Raw genomic sequence first — 22,920 nt, forward strand, 5'->3', positions numbered from 1 at the left:
CAGTTTTTGATCAACTGTGTATGTTTTAGGAACTGCAAGTTCTTTTAAATAATACACTTAAAAAAAAAAATCAGCAATGGTTTTGACAGTCTCAAAAATGGTCCATGGAGTGGATGTAGCTTAGTAGTAAGTAGAGTGCCATGGGTTCAGTCCCCAGTACTGTAGACATACACGAACCAGAATAAGCCATTTCATGTTATTCTTTAATTGCCTGTTATTTGCATTTAAAAGTTGGTTTTTAAAAAAATTATTTTTGAGACAGGGTTTCATGCTATGGCTCCAGCTGGTCTCCTACAGGTGGGCTCAGGCAATCCTTCTGACTTAGCCTCCTGAGTAACTTGGACTGCTACCACCTTTGTTACCATACTGGGCTTTAATATTTGATCATTTGAGGACCTAAATATTGCTTTGGTATAATGCTAAATGATTAGTGTTTCTTTTTCTTTTTTTTTTTTTATTTTTTAATTTTCGGCAGACACAATATCTTTATTTGTATGTGGTGCTGAGGATCGAACCCAGGCCGCACGCATGGCAGGCGAGCCCGCTACTGCTTGAGCCACATCCCCAGCCGAATGATTAGTGTTTCCAGCTAGTTTGTAATTCTATGAATCATTTTAGTTTATTTATTTTTTATTTTTTATTTTTTTTGGTACTGGAGATTGAACCCAGGGGCACTTAACCACTGAGCAACATCCCCAGTCCTCTTAATTTTAATTTTGAGACAGGGTCTTACTATGTTGCTTACAACCTTGCTGATTTGCTGAGGCTGGCTTTGAACCTGGGATCCTCCTGTCTCAGCTTTCCGAGCTGCAGGAAGTACAGGTTTGCAACACCACTCCCGGCTAGTTTATTCCCTTTTTTTTTTTTAAGAGAGAATGTGTTTCTCTCTATAAATAAGGTGTTATTACCCATACATGTTTTTTGAAGACTGCTTATAAGCTAAAGTGTCAATCAATAAGCCTTCAATACATAAAGTTACAGCATTTTAATATACATTTTAATCAACTTGTTGGCTGTCATAACCAGTGAGTTCTAGCCTGACTTTAAGACTCTTTCTCATTCTATCCGTGGGCAGCACTCTGAATAAATAGATTTACCTTGTGTTATCTTCTTAAGGTCAGATTAACTCATCTTTAAGTCTTTATGCTGGTAAATATATGTGGAAACCCGAAGTGAGTTTTTATGGAAGACTGACTAAAGTTCACCATTGACTTGTGATTTAAGCTACTTTGTGTCCTTAGCAGGTTCAGGGAGATCATATGGAGTGCTTCCCTCTTTGTTTTTTTCCCCTCAAAGACCAAATTCTCTTGTAAATAGCAAATATGTAAAAATGCTATTAACTTCTGTGGCTCCAGTATCTTGTTAATTTCTTTTCCACTCTTGGATATAGTGAGACTGAACTGTAGTTCATCTCTGAAAACAAACTTTTCAGCCTTCTTGCCCTTGCTTTTATTGTGTCTACCTGAATTTTGATATTCTTCCTTATATGGTACCTCTTATAGCTACATATCCATGCTTAACTTTCTTCTGATAGCTCCCAAAAGGTTTTTTACTCTGTATTCTCTAGTCCCTCTCAAATAACATTTTACTTACAGCTTTTATGGTCTCTTACATAATCAGTTATTTATACTACTTAATTAGATCTTTGCTTTTTTTTTTTTTTTTTTTTTTTTTGGTAGTGGGAATGAACTCCAGGGCACTTTACTGCTAAGCTGTATCCCCATTCCTTTTTATTTATTTTGAACAGTGTCTTTCTAAGGTACTGAGGCTGGCCTCACAAATATGATCCTGTTACCTCAGCCTCCCAAGTTGCTGGAATTAGAGGTGTGTGTCACCGCCTGCCTAGATCATCTTTTGGCTCTTTTTTTTTTTTTAGTAATGGAGATTGAACCCAAGGAGTACTTTACCACTGAGCTGTATTTCCAACCCTTTTATCTTTTTAAATTTTGGAACAGGGTCTCCTTATGTTGCTTAGGGCCTAAGTGTAGGATATAAATTGCTGAGGCTGGCCTTGAATTTGAGATCCTTCTGTCCCAGCCTACCAAGTGGCTGGGATTACAAGCACATCCCACTGCATTTGGCTAATCTTTGGCTTCTTGAGGGTAGAAATCTATTATGCCCAAAGGGTCTGGCACAAGGCTTCCAATATAAACATTACATGGTGTCAGTGACAAGAGTTTGTTTTGCTGTATCAAAGTTATTATGTTGCGAGATAATTTTAGCATTATTTGTCAAAATTTACTGTTAACTTGCTTATTTTTATTTTTTCAGGGCTTGGTACTTAAGTGTAGGATATAAGTTTTTCAAAAGTAGGCCCATTAAAATTCACTACTTTGAAGGAATTGGTAAGGCATTAGAATATTTTATAACTTGGTCACAGTAAATTTAGCATCTGGGATAATATTTATTAGATGATGGTTTATTTATTATTATGTATTTATCAAGTGCTTAATTTTTGCTAAAACTGTGCTGGAGAAATACGAAATACAAAAGGTACTTAAAGCCTGGTGCAGTGGTTAACGCCTGTAATCCCAGTGGCTCTGGCAGGAGGCTTGATGATTCAAAGCCAGCCTCAGCAATTTAGCAAGGCCCTAAGCAAAAGGGTCTTAGGATGTACCTCAGTGGTTGACTGGCCCTGGATTCAATCACCGGTAAAACCCGCCCCCCCAAAAAAAAAAAAAAAAAAAGGACTTAAGACTTAGTTCTTGGGTTAAGCATGGGGCCGGCATATCTGTAATCCTAGCTACTCTGGAGGTTGAGGCAGGAGAATAGCAAATTTGAGCCCAGCCTCAACAATTTAGGGAGATCTGTCTCAAAAAATAAAAGCTAGTGGTGTAGCTCAGGGGAGAGCTCCCCTGTAAAAACAAATCCTTGTCCTCTTAGTTCTGTTGTTTCATATAGTTGATACATAACTTACTTGATCATTAGCTGTCTATATCTGTATGTGGGGTTGGGAATGTAGTTGAGTGGCAGTGAATTTGCGTGTTAGCATGGATGAAGCCCCTGGGTTCAAACTGGAGCACCAAAAAATCAACAAAAACACCCTCCAAAATACCAAATAAAAAAGCCCCTAAATTCTATATGACATTTAATATTATGCACAGTTATTTAATACAAAATTAAGTTTTATTAAGTGGGCAGTCTGAAGTATGTAAATTTACATCTGGGTAGAAGTTATTGAGGAAGACCTGCAGAGAGGAGTTACTTGAACTGGCTCTGATAGTTTTTAAATAGATACAGAAAGAAAGGAGAGCTTAAAGAAGGTGTATTGTGGCCAGGATCCAGGTAAGGTTAATGAAGCCTTTGGAGTATGCGATCAGTATTTATGAAGTAACAGCAATTTGGGTTGGCATTATTGAGGTTCTTACAGATAAAGAAATTGGATTATTATCTTTTTGCAGTACTGGGATTTGGGGGTTCTTTAAAATTGAGAGTACTATTTAGACCTAATACATGATTTTTTGAGATGCTCACTTAGTAATTTGTCAGTATTACAAAGGAGAAATGTTTGCTTAGCATAATGTAATGAAGAAATTGTATTTAAGGGGCTGGGGTTGTACCTCAGTGGTAGAGCGCTTACCTAGAATATGTGAGGCACTGGATTTGACCCTCAGAAGCGCATTAAAAAAAATAAAACAGGCTTTGTGTCCATTTACCACTAATAATAAAAAAAAAGAAATAAGGAATTTAAAAAAGAAATGTTTAAGATGAGTGAAGTGTGGTTCAAAAATTTGTGTGTGTGTGTGTGTGTGTGTATCTGCATCTGCTCAGTGCTGGGAATCAAACCTAAGGCCTTGTGCATGCTAGGCAAGTGCTTTACTGCTTAGCTACTTTCCTAGTCTGAACATTTATATACTTTAAAAGAAGTGCATATTAATGTTTAATGTTCCTAGTTTCATCCAGTTAATTTTTTTGGGGGGGGGCGCGGTATGGAGGATTAAACCTAGGTATACTTTACCACTGAGCTGTAGGCTTAGAATTTGTGATCTTCCTGATGCAGCCTCCAAATTGCTGAGATTACAGGCATGTGCCACTACACCTGGTACCCTTTTACTTTTATAAAAATATGTGGAGCATAGTGATGCACACTTGTAATAAGTCCTAGCAGCTTGGGAGGATGAGCCAGGAGTATTGCAAGTTTGAAGCCAGCTGCAGCTGTCTCAAAAAAATAAAAAGGTCTGGGGATGTGACTCAGTGGCTAAGTGCCCCTAGGTTCAGTCTCTGGTAACAACAACAATAAAGTGTGTATGACAGGATTTTATAAATGAGGTTAGATCATGGCTAACAGAAAACTAAGAAAACAATTTAGCTTTCTTTTAACAGCTTTTATTTCTGGCATATTCTTGTAGATTTTGCTGATTGTGTTTTGAATTAATTTGATTCTTTATGTGGAAATAGCAGAGATGCTAGCTGTTAGTATAATTTAATGACTCAAAATTACACCTATTTGTGGAATCAGAAGGTTGTATAGTCCAACATTTATGGGGTTGTGTGGACTTTAGAATCGGAACTAGAGTGAAGTCTATTTTATTGCTACAGCAGGCAAAAGGGATCTATTTCTCTGCAAAGCAGACATTAGCTTTATGTGTTTCCTTTGCAAAGCATTTGTTTTCATTTCCTACCCACCTAGGGAAAGCAGCTTAGTCTCAGGAGGGAATTCCACCTTGATCCTTTCTCCTTCCATCCCAGATCCAAATGTAGTTTTTGCCTTTCTCTGAATAGATAGGAAAAATTAATCTGAATTTTGAGAAAATTTAAGTTTCAACTTTGTGATCAAACGCTAATTATTTGTCAGTTGTAATTTTGACTTCAGAATTCTTTTTAGAAAATTAGAGTGTTAACTATAGAGTTTATCTCCCTGCTTTTTAAAATGTTTGGCATTTCAGTTGCTGCTGATGAGGTAAGACTTAGAATTTCAGCCTTTGGTGTGTAGTGTGTACTGTAAGATAATCTACTCCTGTCTCTTCTAACCATCTAGTGTTACCTTTCAGCTGCCTGTACATTTAGGCTGGGCCATTTTTTCCCCCCCAGGCATTTTCTCTTGACTCTAAGGATTGAAAGGAATTAACGAAGAGACAATAGGCCATCATTTCTTATCTTCTTTGTGGCACTGTTTTAATTGATAAATCTCTTAAATTATCTAAGCAATTGGTAAACTCAGGTTTGCTTGAGTAGAATTTTTTTCTATTCTATAGGATGTGCCTTACTTAATTCAAGTGTTTACTTAAATTCAGCCATGTGTATTAATATAATTTATTCTGTTACTAAAAAGTTATGATGACTTGATTAACTTGAGAGTTTACTATATTAAGAAGCTTAGAACTTTTTCATGATGCCTCTGCTAAGTTTACATAAGTTTTTAATGTGAGTAAAAATTTTGGAAGTTTTTCATTTTATTATTATTCTTTCTTTCTGGTGCTGGGAATTGAACCCAGGCCTTGTGCATACTGGGCAAGTGTTCTGTCACTGAGCTTCATCCCCAATCTTCTGTATTTCTCCCCCACCCCCCACTACTGGCGATTGAATCCAGGGGTGCTCTACCACTGAACTACATCCCCAACCCCTTTTTAATTTTTATATATTTATTTTGCAGTACTGAAAATTGAACCCAGGAGTGTTTTACTGATGATCTACATTCCCAGCCCTTTTTATTTTGAGAGAGGGTCTTGAAAAGTTGCCTAGTCTGACCTCAAATTTGCATTCCTTCTTCCTCAGACTCCAGAGTTGCCTGGATTACAGGCAGGGATGCGCCCCCATACCTGGCTTATTTTCTTTTAAGTCTAAAAAGGATTGAGAAGAGGGATATCTCAATACCATCTTGGAGTTGAGTGGTAGAGTTTTAAGGTGGAGAAGAGATCATTGAGAGTATTGATTTGGGTTGTAGTTTACTAATTGATTGTCCTTAAGCTATTTACATAATTTATAATTTATAGAAAAACATGCTTCTCAGGAGTTTTCTGCATTTTTATGAGAAAAGTGAGGTCCTTAATACAGAGCTCACAGTTAAGTGATCAAATAGTAGTATTTTATGTTGGATCCTAAACATAGTTTAATAATAGCTTTTTTTAAACAATTGTTTAAAATTTTTTTTTAGTTATAGATGGATACAGTATCTTTATTTTTCATTGAACCCAGTGCCTCACATGTGTGAGGCAGGTGCTCTACCACTGAGCCCCAGCCCCTAATAATAGCTTTTATTCTTTTAAATGATGCCTTATTTGCATAGATGATGTAAAGGTGTGAAAAAATTATAATCAACTGGGTGTGTGAGTTTATTATTTTTAAGGTATAATTTAGGTATTCAGAATTTTTTGGTGGGGGGATGTACTGGGAATTGAACTCAGGGATACTCGACCACAGAGCCACATCCCCAGCCCTATTTTTTTTGTATTTAGAGACGGTCTCACTGAGTTGCCTAGTGCCTCACTGTTGCTAAGGCTGGCTTTAAACCTGGGATCCTCCTGTCTCAGTCTTTGAGCTGCTGGGATTACAGGTGTGTGCCGCCCCAGTAGCAACTAAAAAAGTAAAAAAAAGAACCTGATGTAGATTAATGTTAAGTGCTTAGAAAACAGAACTTCCTGTTTTTATTGTCGTCCTCCCCACCCCCCACTTTTGTTGTGAATTTAGAAAAGTTTTTTTTGGGGCCAGTTTCTAAATTTGATCCAGGTTCAAATGGTTTTTTCACTGCTAATTATAGTATCTTATATTAAAATGTCAAGTAAGTTCAATGTGAGCAGTGTTATTATTATATTGTTATTTTTTCAATGTCTTTATTTTGATAAAATAGACTTAAAAATCTTATAAGAAGTATCCCATATTTCCTTTTCCCTGGTTTTAGTTTTTTTTTTAAGATGAGAAATTTATTAATGTAAAGTTTATAATTTATTTTTTCCTTAAGAAATGTTAATCTGTTGAAAAAAAAATCAGTAGAGTGAATGCTTTTTTTTTTTTTTTTTTAATATGGCTCTTTAACAGTTATCATATACTTCTTGACTTAAGAGTATTCTTAATGTATGGTAATATTTTGTTCTTTGTCCTTGGTCATTATTGCTGAATGTTGATTTGTTATACCAAACCTTAAAACTCTTCACTGGCGATTGAACATTCCAAAATGGCCTGCTTTTTCTTGACTTTGCTTTGTATAGTGAGTATACCCTCTCTTATTTGTTGGTAGGTTGAAGTATTTTTAGGCCCTCTGTGTTGCACCTTACTCCCACTTTTTTAAATTAATTAATTAATTAATTAATTTTGACTAGGTACATATGATAGCAGAATGCACTTTGATTCATTGTACACAGTCGTTGTACATTATGTAACATTGCACCATATGTGCAGTCATACATGTACCTAGAATAATGATGTAATCTCATTCTTTTTTTATTATTATTTTATTATGATCCATTGTAAGTCTCATCCATTTAAAAAAAATTTATTCTAATTTGTTATACATGACAACAGAATGCATTTCAAATCATAGTACACATATAGAACACAGTTTTTCATAATTGTACACAAAGTAGAGTCACAACATTCGTGCCTTTATACATGTATTTAGATAATGATGTTTGTCACATCTTGAATTGCAAAAGTGCTTGGTACCTTCAGAGTGAAGGTTTTCATGATGTGGCTAAGAGAGTGATGATGATTTTGATAGCTCAAATGTTTTTGTATTTTGATACCAGGGAATGAACCCAGGGGCACTTAGCCACTGAGCCACATCCCTAGCCCTTGTATTTTTTTTTTTTTTTGAGATAGGGTCTAAGTAAGTGGCTTAGTGTCTTCCTAAGTTTCTGAGGCTGGCTTTGACCTTATGATCCTCCTGCCTCCTCCTCCTGTGCTGTTCCGATGCTCAAAGGTAGTTTTAAAAGTACATTGGTTCTCGGTCCTTTTCTTGAGGGTATCAGTAGGCTTTATTATTTATTTTTGATACTGAGGATTGAACCCAGGGGCACTTACAACCAAGGTACATCTCCAGCCCTTTATTTATTTGTTTTTTTTTAATTTTGAGACAGGGTCTTGCTAAGTTGCTTAGGGTCTCACTAAATTACTGAGGCTGGCCTCAAACTTGTGATCCTCCAGCATCAGCCTCCTGAGTGGCTGGGATTATAGATGTATGTCTCTGACCTGGCTCCTTTGGTAGTGGGTGTTAAACCCACGGATATGTTGCCACTGAGTTACATTCCCAAGCCCTTTTAATTTTATTTTGAGATAAGGTCTTGCTAAGTAGTTCAGGGACTAATTGCTGAGACTGGCCTAGAACTTCCTGTTTTTATTGTCGTCCTCCCCACCCCCCACTTTTGTTGTGAATTTAGGTGTGAACCACCACACCTTTTTTTTTTTTAAATTTTTAAAGATGCTTTAAAACTCTTGTTTCTGAAAAATTAAATTTTAAGAGATTTCAGAGAAGAGAATAAAATTAAGTGAGGCCCTTATCTATAACAAGTGAGGACCTACCAAGTGCCAGCTATACATTATTGTTTATATCCTTTGGTCCTTAACCCTAACACCCGCCTTCCACCCTCTGTGTCTCTACCACTTAGCTGCATCCCAGGTCTTTATTTGAGAACAGGGTCTTGTTTAGTTGCCCAGGCTGGTTTTAATCTTGCAATTCTTTTGCCTCAGCCCCCTAGTTGCTGGAATTATAGGAGTGCTCCACTGGTTTGGTTGAAAGCCAAGTATTTAAAGTCGTTCTCCTCAGCTTTTGTATTAAGTTGGGAAATGTTCTCACATATCTGAGGGATTTGTATGTGTTTGTAGCAATTCATTGGGAAGAATCTGAAGGCTCCTTGAGGCTTACAAGGTCCTATATGGTCTTGGCTCTTGTTCACCTCTCTGACATTTTCTTATACTTTTCTGGGCTTTGTGGTATTCTTGCTGCCTGGAATGTCTTTGGGATTTTACATGTCTCATGTAAGGTTTTAGCTCAGATGTTACCCTTCAAAGGGCATTTACTTGGTGACCTTGTGGATAATAATTTATCTGAATAATTTTCACTTGCAGGTAATAGAAAACTTACAGGGCTTTAAACAGATCAGTTTATTTTTCCTCATACAACAAGGTTCACCTGTATAGTGGCAAAGACCAGGCTCTTGTGTATTACTTTGCCCTACCTAGCAGGTGATTCTCATGGTCACTAACTGACTCTCATGGCATAAAGTCATTGTGTTCATTACATTTGAAACAGGAACGGAAGAAAATATTTTTTTTTTAATCCAGAAAGCAAAATTATTTCTAGAGATGACTAGTATACCTCCCCAAGTGAGTCTTCCTGCTGAGAAGGAGGTCATACCTTAAAAGTGAAAAAGTAATGGTGTTCTGTACAAAGACAGGTTTAGACCTCTGGTTCTTAAATTTTTTTGATATGCAGTCTGTATCATCAGTGTATGGATGTATATATGTATGTAATAGAAATAAATTTTATAAGCAATGCTGAATCATTTATGCATGCTGCCATTTTTAATATGTATATCATTGGAAAGTTCTGGTTAGAACGCTTTTGGGGGGGGTACCAGTGATTGAACTAAGAGGTGCTTAACCACTGAGAAACATCCCTAACCATTTTAATTTTTTATTTTTTAAATCAATTTATTTTTTGGTACTGGGGATTGAAGTCAGGGACACTCAAACACTGAGCCACATCCCCAGCCCTATTTTGTATTTTATCTAGAGACAGGGACTCACTGAGTTGCTTAGCACCTCCCTGTTGCTGAGGCTGGCTTTTCTTGTGATCCTCCTATCTCAGTGTCCCAAGCCGCTGCGATTACAGGTTTGTGCCACCAAGCCCGGCCCCTTTTTATTTATTTATTTTTTGAAAATGGGTCTCACTGAGTTGTTTAAGGCCTCATTAAGTTGCTGAGGCTGTCTTTGAACTCGAGATCTCCTGCCTCAGCCTCCCAAGCTGCTGGGATTACAGGCCTGTGCCACTGAACCCAGCTGGTTAGAACATTTTTTTTTTTTTTTTTTTTGACTAATGGCACTTTATTGGTGTCTGAAAATAGTGCTTTGGCCTTCAAGGCTAAGATAAAAAGCAGGAGAAGCTGTCTTCCCTAGACTCAATACCAATAGACTTTCTTGTGTTTCCAGGTCTCCTGGATCCCCATTGCTTCCATCACCTCTTCCTCCAGTGTCTTCAGATGAGGCACATAAGTTCTTTCCATAGCATCTTCCACTGATATGTCTTTGGGGCCATCAATCCATGTTTCAGGGACAATGCCATCAGCTCTGGGAAATTCAGATTTGGGGATAATTCTTTCTGATCTTGTGGAGACTTGTACTGGTTCTCCTGCCTCATTAAATGTCCACTCAATCTCAGTGAGTTTTCCTGTCCACAGGATCCACAAGTTTGACCTGGGAGTGGAGCAAAGGGGCTTCACTAGGGATCATGGTTCTCGGAGAATCCTTTGCTTGCCAATGTAGCGGAAATGTGTGTTCATCCCCTCCAGGACTACCCAATTCCGCTACCAGATAACTTGAATTACCTTGCCCTGCTTCCCTGCATCCTTGCCTTCCAGGATCTGCACCTTGTCCCCACAGAACAGATGCCAGTCTTCATCAGAGATGGGTTCCACACCCACGGGGCGCCGCCTGGTGTTGGGGGGTGGTCTTCCTCTTGACTGCCAGGGAACCTGGGTGACTCATCCCATAGCGGTAATGAGGGGGCAGAATGACCTTGGATGCCAAGGTCCGCAATACAGAGAGACACATAGCTAGGAGCTTTGAGAATTCTCGCCAGTGAAGACTCAGAAACTTTGCTTGTTAGCTCTGCCTCCCGATTAGCCCAGGAATTGCAACACCTGGGCTAAATGGCGGTCACTTCCCTTTGCATTGCACTGCTGAACCTCCACTGGTCACCTCTGCACATGGGTCCTCAGCCTTGCTTGTCCCAGCCTCTTGGCCTTTTTCGAACATTTTTAAGTCCAGGAGTTCTTAACCTTTTTTGTAGTGTGGACCCTGAAGCAGTCAGCTTGTTGGTACCTCAAAATAATTTTTTTTCTTTTTCTTTTTGTATTAGGGATTGAATCCAGGGGTTCTTAACTACTAAGCCACATCCCCAGCCCTTTATAAATTTTTCAAAATTTAGAGTTAGGGTCTCACTAAGTTAGGGTTAGGGCTTTGTTAGGATGCTGAGGCTAGTTGTGATCCTCCTGCTTCAGCCTCCCGAGTCACTGGGATTACAGGTGTGTGCTACCATGCTTGGTGGCAAAATTTATATATATATATATTTATATTTCGTCGTGCCTGGGGATTGAATTCCAGGGCTTTGTGCATGCGAGGCACTCTACCAACTGAGCTATATCCTCAGCTCCTAAAAGTAATATTTTTAAACTCAAAAAATAAGACTCAATAAATCAAATGTATCAAAATGTTGACACCTAGCTCCCGAATTTTTAAGCTTGTTTTAATACAGTAAGTAATGTGTTTATTAGAACATTCAGTAACATGGTCTAGCAGATACTCAAAGTAATGAACAGCATAAATGATATTTCAGGGTATCTGCAACACTTGTAATGTGCTATGATGATATCCATGCCTTCTCTTGGAAAGATAAAGGTACCAGCAATAATGCTGTGGTTCGTTGCCTGTTAATACTAGAAAAAAATGTTAAATTTCAATTAGAGGTTAGTGAAATTATGTCTTTAATTCTAAGTGTATGAACTCCCGGTTGTGAATGAGTAGTGGGCTAACTTACTTTGGAGATTTAAATTTCTTTTTTTTTTTTTTTTTTTCCAGTTGTGGGGATTGAACTCGAGCACTTGACCACTGAGCCATATACCTAGGCCTATTTTGTATTTTATTTGGAGACAGGGTCTCAAATGAGTTGCTTAGTGCCTCGCTGTTTCTAAGGCTGGGTTTGAATTCAATATCCTGCCGCCTCGGCCTCCCAAGCAGCTTGAATTACAGGTGTGCTCCACCAAGGTTTAAATTTTTTTTTTTTTAAATTTTTGTACTGGGGATTGAATCCAGATGTATTTTACCACTAAGCATATCTCCAGCCATTTTCATTTCTTCTTTATTTTTGGTAGTGGGGACTGAACCCAGGGATGCTTTACCACTGAGCTATATCCCTAGCCCTCTTTGAGACAAATTCTCGCTAAATTCCTGAGGGAAGCTTTGAACTTCTGATCCTCCTGCCTCAGCCTCCCCAGTTGTGAATATAGCATGTGCCAACATGATCTGCCTCTTTTAATTTAGTATATCTCAAATAGTTTGTAAAGCAAGAGCATTGGTATTTCTTAGTACAGGAAGAATGAAAAAATTACTTCCAATAAGAAAGATATTATGAGGACATTATTCTAAATCTCTCTAGTTTATATTTTGTACCCCTCTCCTTTTTAACTTCAAGACCATCTACTTTGCTTTCGTTGAGCATTCTTTCCTTTTTAAAGGCAGTTGACTTGAAACTTTATTAATGAAAATGCTAAAACAATTGCTTGCTATCATGAATTGGAATTTTGTTTCAACTTGGGTGATTAACCACCCTTCACCTTCATACTCAGAATTGAACCCAGGGGCACTCTTTATTGAGCTACATCCCTAGCCCTTTTAATTTTGAGCCAGGGTCTTGCTACATTGCCCAATCTGTGCTTGAATTTGTGACCCTTCTGCTTCAGTCTCCTGATTTGCATTCTGGAATTACAAGTGTGTGCCAGTATACCCAGCTCTTCATTTTCCTAACACGTCAATGCCTTTTGCACAGTTTGACTGCAAATTTTTGCTGATTGGATGGATATATATATAAGTACTCATGTAGTTTCTGGGTTTAGTGAATCCTAGAAGAACTTCTTTTGAAATAGATAAAAGGCATTATTCATGTTGGATTTAATTAGTTTTAGAAAAATAAAGTTATACTGCTTAGGTACTTACAATTACAACATCAGTTATGTTGTAGAATATAACAGTGAATTTTTTGTAAATACTTCTGTTTTTCAGTTTTATATTTACTCCCAGTGTGAGAAACAAAATGACTTGACTTTCTAACCAGTATAAAGACTGAAGGTGAGAAGGCGAAGGGTTAAAAGGCTAGATGGTTTATTTAGTTTCCTAAGCTTCAGAAGGGATGGGGTTTTAGAGTTTTCTGGGGGATATGGCTGCAGGATATGGGAAAGGGAGGGAGAAAACACAGGTAAACGAAGGTGGACTTGTGCAGATAAAAGCCTTTCAGGTAGCCAGCCGCTCACAAAAGAATAGGTGATAGGTTGTGCTTTGCTCACAGAAGAATAGGTGATAGACTGTGCTTTAAGTCTGTTCTGAGCAAGGCCAGTGACCTTTAGCATTCTTTCTTGTGATGTGAGTTGATCTTACTTGGTTTGATGAGATTCTTGGAATTCATGATAGTTGGGTTCTACTGTTGAACTGCTTTTAGTGTTGGATATGGGAAATATTAGAGACACCCCCCACCCCCACACTTTGGGAAGAGGGTGACAGGTGGCCAGAGACCTTCTGTGTCCTTCAGTTCAAAGCACTCAGAATGCCTTGACAAGGTATCATATTTTGGGGTGAGGTTTTCTGAATCTCAACACAAGCGTCATTACTTTATTAAAATAGAGAATAGAAAGATGTACAGGTTATTAAGGACATGAGCTTATTAGTTTAGAAACTGCATTGACAAATGTACTTTAATATATTGAGAATTTTTTCATTCTTAACAGACATTTGTCTTTAAAATGTCGATTAAGGAGCTGGGGTTGTAGCTCAGTGGTAGGGTGGAGTGCTTGCTAGAATGAAGGAGACTCTGGGTTTGATCCCCATCACCACAATAAATATAAATAAATACATTAATAAGTAAAAAATTCAATGTTAGTTGGTTTATGGTATCTTGGGGGAGAGGTCTGATGCATCACATTGTTAGCATAGTTGAAGGTTCAAAAGCAACAACTTAAAGGTTTTCCTTTATGCAGTACTTTTGAAGGCAGGGAACATTTTCAGAATGAAATATTTTTAAAAACAGCTTTATTGAGATTTAGATCATGTGATATGTAATTTATTCATTTGAAAGTATGGTGTTTCTAATGAAGCTACAGAGTTATGCACTAATGTCATCCCTAGCAAATTTCTTTATTTTTATCACTACAAAAAAGAAATCCTATACCCATTTCTTTTTTGACTTGTACAGATAAAGGTTTCAGTTGTTGTGATGTACTATTTTCTTAGTTAAAATTTTGCTAATTAAAATCTGTAGTTTGGTACTTACTACAATTGGGACAAACTAGTTCTTTTTCTTTTGGCAATTTCAGTTTACTGTTTCTACTTAAACTATTATTTGAATTTAAACATCCTGCTAACTAGAAAATGTGCTTATTTGTTGGCTATAACATTGTCATTTCAAGAGGGCTGTATAGGATACTCTTGATGGAAGATGCCAAATTCACTTGAGAATCAAACTTGGTTGCTCAGGGAACAATTTACCATTCTTTTTTAATATTCCAAGAGTGTAGAAGCCTCAACTAAGAGATTAAAAGTTAGTTATGTGATTGATTCTTTAATTTTTGCTGCTGAGAATTGAACCCAGAGTCTTGGCATACTAAGCTCTCCCTGTGCCACTGAGGTACTCCCTCAGTTGACTTCTAAGGTCTTATATCTACTTTCTTTCCAGGTTTATAAGGAATGTTTTGTTTTAAAAGTCCTATTAACACTTTATATATTTGGTATATAATTTCTTTTGAATAGTGTATATGTGACTGGGCTTGGCACATGACTATAATCTCAGCATTTTGGGAAGCTTAGGCTAGATTGCAAGTTTGAGATCAGCCTACTCAATTTAGCGAGACTATGTCTCAAAATAAAAAGGTTGGGGATATGGCTCAGTAGTAGAGCGCCCCTCTATTCAATCACCGGTGCAAAAAAAAAAAAGTGTGAATTTTCCTTTTTTTTTTTTTTAAATATTTATTTTTTAGTTTTTGGCGGACACAACATCTTTGTTTGTATATGGTGCTGAGGATCGAACCCAGGCTGCACGCATGCCAGGCGAGCGCGCTACCTCTTGAGCCACATCCCCAGCCCACATGTGAATTTTCTATTTAGAGTTGTTGAGGTTTCAGGCTTTCTTCTGAGTCCCATTCCCAGTTATTTCCTGTACATTTATTCATGGCCTTTCTGAAGTTGTTTCTGTCTGGAACACCCCTTAAACAGTTATTTCAGACCAACACCCTTCACTCCTGGGGAAATACCACTTTTATCTATAATAGTCTATATATTTCCTCCCCTGAGAGATGTAGTTTCTCCACCAGGACTTGTGTGCCCTTTTGTAGTAGTACTTAGGGTAGTTCCGTACTCTGTCACCTTTTATTCTGGTTATTTGTTTGGTTTTTCATTGGTCTGAGGTTTCCAAAGTTCTTTTAAACCTTGCATGCCTCCTACCAAAGGTTCTCTTTCAGCTCATTCTCTGTGTGTGTGTGTGTGTGTGTGTGTGTGTGTGTGTGTGTGTGGTGCAGGGGATTGAACCCAAGGCCTCTCATAAGATAGGCAAGTGCTGTACCGCTAAGCTATACACATACCCCTAGGCCTTTTTTTTTTTTTTGTGACACCAAACTGCCCACCCCAGAGAAATGTCATTGTCTAATATTTTAAATTTTTGAAAGTGTGATAACTCTTTTCTACCACTCCTTCCAGTTTGTTTTAGCTGGTTTTCTTTTCTTTGGAGGTGAGAAATGATTGACATAGACATTTCATGGCTGTGGTGGGTGTTTAGTTCTTTATTTTCTGCTTTACGGGTTTCTGTCTTTTTGGCAACAAGTTCTTACTATCTTGCCCAGGTTGTTTTTTCTAATTCCTAGACTCAAGCTTCTTCCTACTCAGCCTTTAGAGTTGGGGGTTCTGCAGGTGTTGCTACATCAAACCTGACTTTACTGGTTTCTTAATATTTTTATTTTAAAAACAATGGGAACAAAGGATACTAAACTAATGTTTTATGATACTGATTTATTAACATTAATATTGGGCAGTGCTTTTAGACATGAATATTATTTTCATATACTGTTATGTGTTATAACCTAAAAGTGTTGATTATTTTTAATAAATGACTAGATACAGCATTCCGATAATGGAGGGTTATAAACTGCATTTGAGTTTATTCCATTAAAGGTAAGTTTGTAAGAAAATTGACCTCAGAGTCAGGAGACAAGAGTTCTAATGTAACTTTAAGCTTAGATACTTCAGTTTAGTTGAGTTGCCTTTGAGCTTTTCTTCTATTAAATGAGTAATGCTTGTTCTTAGTATATTTCTGATGTTGCTAAGGTTAAAGAGAGTGACATATCAGAAATCTTTGTACACTGACTTAAGAGTTTTGTCTTTGTTGGGGAAATACTGAGACCATAAATGAGTTTGATTTACAATATTATCCCTCTCACTTGGGAGTAAAAAAAAAAAAAAAGAACTTTAATATAAAGTTCAAACATTAATTGGACACTGGATTAGCTAGAATTATTACTTGAGATTGATTATGTCTAGTGAAAATTTAAGAATGGAATCTGGCAGCTAGGCTTTGGGAACAATTAACTAGAATCAGAAATTCAGATATCTATTTGTCTCTGTGTATCTGCTTCCTCTCTCTCTCTGAAGAATACTTTCTAATGTGACTATCTTAAATATTGCCATTCTAAGGCCATACTTTGTGCTTTACAACTATACCAAAAGAGTCTTGAGGAAGGACTTTGATTCATTTGTTATAGGTCATTTGTTCAGTTATTTTTATTAATTTTTTTTTGTTAGTTGGAGATGGACAGTATTCCTTTATTTTATTTGTTTATTTTTATGTGGTGCTAAGGATGGAACCATTGCCTCAGAGGTGCTAGGCAAATGCTCTGCCACTGCCCTCATTTGTTCAGTTCTGACCCTAGTTAATTTATGGTGGATGTTGTGAATATTTAGAATATCTTCATGTAATATGTGGCAACTTCCCTGGCAGTTTAGTATTCAGTGAGTAGTAGGTAGAGAGAGGCGGATGAAACATGGGAATAAAAGTATCTACTTGAAGTAGCATCTAAATGTTGAAGTTTGAAAAATTTGATGAAGCTCTTTTTTTTTTTTTTTGGTACCAGGGATTGAACCCAGAAATGCTTTACCCTTGAGCTATGTCCCCAACTCTTTGTTTTATTTTGAGACAGGGTCTTGCTAAGTTGCTTAGGGCCTCCTTAAATTGCTGAGGCAGAAGTCACTGAGATTACAGGTATGCACCACCATGCCCAGCTCGAATGGAGCTCTTTAGAGTGGTAATATGCAGAAATATTGAGAATTTTAAGGCAGGTGGAATTCGTAAAACTACAGAGAATTATCAGTGTCCTTTACTTTTTAATCTCTTGTTATATTAGTTACTTAATCTCTTGTAATACTAGTTATTAAGAGAAGTGTTTGAAAATCCACCCTGGATTTGTATATCTTTAAAAGAAAAACACTTTGCAGCCTTGTATATAAAATTATTTGTAAATTAAAAGTTGCTGTCTTCCTTTCTGGGTGTGGTGGTGCATGCCTATAATCCCAGCAACTTGGACAACTGAGGCAGGATGATCACAAGTTTGAGGCCACCCTCAGAGACTTAGATCCAATCTCAAAATTACGGAAAGAAAGAAAGAAAAAAAAGGAAGACAAGACTAAGAATGTAGTCCAATGATAGAATACCCCAGGTTCAGTCTCCAGTACTGCCCTGCCTACACACAAAAAAATTTGCTATCTTGCTGAATTAAATATTTTTATCATTATGAGGGTATCCATTTTATCACCTCCCCACCCTTTTAAAAAAAATGAAAGATTTTTTTTTTTTTTTTTTAAATTTTGAGACAGGATCTCATTAAGTTGCTGAGACTGGCCTCAAACTTGCCATCCTCCTGCCTCAGCCTTCCAAATTGCTGGAATTAGAGGCATATGGGACCATACCTTAATTGATCTTTTTAATAAGGGCATGATTCTAGTCTTTGCCGACCTGTTTTAGAAACTAAGCAGGGCTGGAACTAAGTGGGGCTCATTATAGAGTTCTTGCCTAGTGTCTGCAAGGCCTTGAGTTCAATCTCCAGCCCTGTAGGGAGAAAAGAAATTAAAATATTATGTCTAACAAAGTAATTAATGTACCTTCCCTGCTTATAGAAAATATACTTAGCCTACCAACTTCTTCTTCATTTTACTTTTACCAGTTAAAAAAATCCCCTGCTAGATATTCTTCTATAGTGTTAATGTTCATTTGTATTTATATTTGCTACTTTATTTTTTGTCCTATCTCAACTATCCAGGGTCCCTTTTCTTCTGGTGGAAAAGACCCTAATTTTAATCTGCCAGAGACTTGTTCATAAAAGGTAATTTTACCTGGTGTAGGATTCTTTATGTATCTTTTTTTTTTAAACATTTGTTTGTTTATTTATTTATAGTTGTAGTTGGACACAATACCTTTATTTTGCTTGTTTATTTTTATGTGGTGCCGAGGATCGAACCCAGGGCCTTGCACATGCTAGGCAAATGCTCTACTGCTGAGCCACCACCCCAGCCCCTATTGACATGTGTCTTTACCATGCTGAACAAAATTAGAAATCACTTGTTTTCTTTACTGCTTTTGAGAAATCAGGTGTGTGTCAAAAAAATAGTGACCCCCACCCACCTTGATATTCTTTTCTGTTTTGGGTGTTTTGTGTTTGTGTTATAATGTTTCTAAGTATGAATGTCTTTTATTTATCCTGTTTGGGTTCATTTGGACCATTCAAATCTGTGAATTTGTATCTCAGCTACTTTGTAATATTTAGATATGCCTTTGCCATGTTTTCACTTTTCTGATATTAGTTCATTCTGTTTTTGTGTTGTATTTTACCCAAAATATAGCTGCCTACTAAGGTCAGTTTTTTTAAATTTATTTATTTAATTGTGTGGAATTGTGGATTGAACCCATCACCTCATGTAAGTACTCTACCACTGAGCAATACCTCCAGCCCTGAGCTTTATTTATCATATTAGAAGTTCTGTTTGGTTCTTTTTCAAATCAATGTAACTTTTAATGATTTTTCTATTTCTTTTGGGATTTCAGATTTGTCCTTTATATTCTTATATGTCTGTGATACTGTATGTCTGTGGTACTGATGATTGGACGGACCTAGGCCATAGGTATGCTCGTTAAGTAAGATTAGGCAAGCATTGTATCCCCAAGCTACATCCTCAGCCCTTTTTATTTTTTATTTTGAAATAGGGTCTCATTGAGTTGCTGAGGCTGACTTTGAACTTATTTTTTTGCGGTGCTGGGGATTGAACTCGGGGCTTTGTGCATGTGAGGCAGGCACTCTACCAAACTGAGCCATATTTCCAGCCTGACTTTGAACTTGCGATCCTCCTGCCTCAGCCTCCAGAATCATTGGGATTTGCACCCAGTTACCACCATGCCTGACTCCAGCCCATTATACATTTTATTTTGGGACAGTTTCACTGAGTTGCCACCTGTTTGAATTTGGTGATCTTCCTGCCTCAGCCGTGCAAGTTCCTTGGATTATAGGTTTACATCATTGTGCACAGCTTGTTTTAAGATCTGATTATTCTGATATCTGAAGTCTTTGAAATTTTATTCTTTTGTTTTTGCAGATTTGCTTTGTTGACTTGTGTGTTGTCCATATTCTGTTCATTGTCTCTAGATGATTTATTATTTGTAGAATTTCCCAGAGACCTGGAATAAACTTTTCGCCAGGAAAAGTTTACCTACTTCTGTGTCAATATTTAGTTGTCCTACCTAAGACATTGATACCCAGTGTGGTCCTTAGACTAATGGGAATTTGTTAGAAACATTGCAATCCTATCCTGTGTTTTAAAAAGAATTAAATCTTAATAGTATTTCAAATTAGTGACAAATTAGCAAGATTTGAATTACTTGGCTTGATGTTTCTTAGATCATTCATCTGATTTCAAAATGTCTACAGATCTTGACCAGGCATGTACAAATTCTCATGAATAGCTTTTCTTTTTTCTTTTCTCTCCTAATGTCTCTCTCTCTGTTCCTTTTATTGTTTAGGAAAAAGGTAACTCTGCTAGCAGATGGGAAGTATGGGAGTCATGAATACTTTTGGTCATCTTAACCCTGAAAGTGTGGCCCATAGATTTTTCGCCTTTAAGTTTGAATTTGGGTTCTTGAGTATTGTGGGTATGGAAAGTAGAATGTGGAGTGCTTCAAACAAAAGTATTTATTATCACTAGGAAAGTATGTCTTAGAACAATAAACTAATACTCCTACAAGCACATCAGAATTATTTAAAGTTCATAGTACTGATACCACCAACTATTGTTGAGTATATGGAGTAAATGAAAAGAATTATAACTAATAAGTCTAATACTAATGTCTATAAAATAGCTGCTTTTGAAGAAGATATATGATTTTAGTTGTCAGGGTGTTTTTTTTTTTTTTTTTTTGTGGTGATGGGAATCAAACCCAGGGCCTTGTGCATGCAAGGCAAGCACTCTACCAGCTGAGCTATATCCCCAGCCCATCAATGGATCTTTTATTTATTTAGGTATTGAGGATCCAACCCAGGGCCTCAAACATGCCAGGAAAGTGCTCTACCACTGAGCCACAACTCCAGCCCCCCAGCCCTGGTAGTTTCATTAAAAGTTTATAATCCTTATAATTTAGTGATTCTATTCTTAGTATTTACTGAAGAGAATTTAAAAGCATATACGTATTGAAAGAAATATAGAGGAATGTTTGTGGCAGTTTTAATGACTCAAATTTAAATTTGCAATAGTTGTTGGCTCATAGTTGTAATCCCAGCTACTTGGGAGGATGAGGCAATAGGATTTCTGTTTGAGGCCAGCCTGGGCAATTCAATGAGACTTTATTTCAAAAAGGGTTGGGGGTGTAGCTCAGGAGTAGAGCACCCCCTGTGCCAAGTACCACAAAAAAACAAAAAACTTAGAAGTTCACATATGCATTGATAGAAGAATGAAAGGATAAACAAAAATGTGATATATCCATACAGTGGAAAACTTTTCAGCACTAGAAGGTATAAATAATGATAGACAGCCACATGGGTAAGTATCAAGATATTATGCTGAAACAAGCTGAAATCTATGTAAGTGGCTATTTTGATTGTGGGATGTGGGAGAGTCATGTAACCATTGCAAAGGAATAAAAGATGATATGCAATTACATACAAAATATGTACATGAGAGGATACACAGTTCTACTTGTATAAAGTCTGGAGTAGACAAAACTATATAAGATAAAAATAAAATCAGAACTATGATTTCAGAATTAGAAGGGAAGGTGCAGGGATTTATCCCAAAGGAGCATGAGGAAACTATCCCTTTTTTTGTTGTTTGGTAGTAGGTGTAGAACCCAAGGCCAAGACTTCACACCTGCTAGGCAAGCCTTCTACAATTGACCTGCACCCACATCTCTTTTCTAAAAAAAAAAATTTTGAGACAGGATCTTGCTAAATCACACCATTTGGCCTAGAACTTGGGATCCATCTGCCTTAGTCTCCCAAGTAAATGGGATCATAGGCATGTACCACTGCACAAATTCTTGATTTTTGTTTGTCGCAACTCATTGAGTTTTACACTTAAGATTTGTGCAGTTGATGGAATTTAAATTTAACTGAAAATATGAAGTTATAATTGAACACTTATTTTATGATGCACACAAAGTGTAACAGGGCCTGCAGTTTACTTTGAAATATATCCAGAAATTGGATGAGTGGATGAGCAGGTGTCATAGATGAGCAGACATGGGTAAAGTACATGTAAAACTTTTTTTCCCCCCTGGGGATTAAATCCAGGGGTGCTGTACCCCCCCACCCCCTTTTTTTTTGAGACAGGGTCTCATTAAGTTGCCAAGACTGGCTTGTAACTTAAGATCCTCCTGCCTCAGGCCTATGGTACTGTGCCTGGCTCTGTAACAAACTTTTTTTAAAAAAAATTTGTTTTAATTAGGTTTATATGACAGCAGAATACATTTTGATTCATTGTACACAATTGCAGCACAACTTATTTCTCTGGTTGTACAGGATATAGATACAGCTGTAGCACTGTATGTGCAATCATACATGTACCTAGGGGAATAGTGTCCATCTCATTCCACCATCTTTTCTGCCCATGCCACCCCCCCCCCCCCCCCCCGAACTTAATTGCAGGAGGTAGGCGATAGGGTTGTAGTGCTGAACCCTCCTCAGCTATTAAAAATATTTTATGATAAACTATTAGTGGGGAAGATAACAAGAAGTAAAAGAATTAAAGTGAAAAGTTAGGAAGGGAATTGGATTTATATAACCAGCCCTGTTTTACAATATTTGTTCAATTTGTTTCTGCCCTTTTTTTGTGTGAGCAGGTACTAGGAATTGAAGTCGGGTAATTGACCACTGAGCCACATCCCAGTTGTATTTTTCATTTTATTTTAGAGACAGGGTTTCACTGAGTTGTGTAGTGCCTCACTTTTCCTGAAGCTGGCTTTGAACTCTTGATCCTCTTACCTCATTCTTCTAAGCTGCTTGGGTTACAGGTGTGTGCTACTGCACCTGGCTTGTTCTTATTTGAAGAATCCTCCTGCTCAACCTTCAGAACTGCTGGGGTTACAGGTGTGCGTCACTGTGCCTGGCTATTTGAAGAATGAAAGCTGTAGTCTTGTTGATTTGAACATGGACATGTTTTTCCCTCTTCACTTGTGCTGGCCCTCACATATGGCTCTTCTACTGTGCTATCCCCTGAACATGGCTTTTAGCTTTTTGAACTTAACCACTTTATTCAGCTGAGAAAATTTCAAGGTTAGGAAGCTTGAATAACCACTGGTTGTTACCCACTTTTGTGTCTTGGAGATCTTTGTAGCTCATCATTATTTCCATATGGATATACTTCTGTATATATATAAGAAAAAGATCCAGTATATGAAAAAGATGTCAGGCTGTAATCCCAGCGACTTGGGAGGCTGAGGCAGGAAGATTGCAAGTTCAAAACTAGCATCAGCAACTTAAG

General features: G+C 37.3%; 1 protein-coding gene and 1 pseudogene across 19 annotated transcripts in view; one reads left to right on the plus strand and one right to left on the minus strand.

The window, feature by feature from the left end:
* Trip12 (thyroid hormone receptor interactor 12) overlaps positions 1-22,920 on the plus strand; it is a 148,088-nt gene that overhangs the window by 6,408 nt on the left and 118,760 nt on the right. The gene's annotated exons all lie outside the window — the stretch shown is intronic.
* On the minus strand, positions 9,979-10,704 carry LOC114097909 (large ribosomal subunit protein uL24m pseudogene; annotated as a pseudogene).

Source organism: Marmota flaviventris, chromosome 11 (genome assembly GCF_047511675.1).
Source record: "Marmota flaviventris isolate mMarFla1 chromosome 11, mMarFla1.hap1, whole genome shotgun sequence".
Classification (NCBI taxonomy): domain Eukaryota; kingdom Metazoa; phylum Chordata; class Mammalia; order Rodentia; family Sciuridae; genus Marmota; species Marmota flaviventris.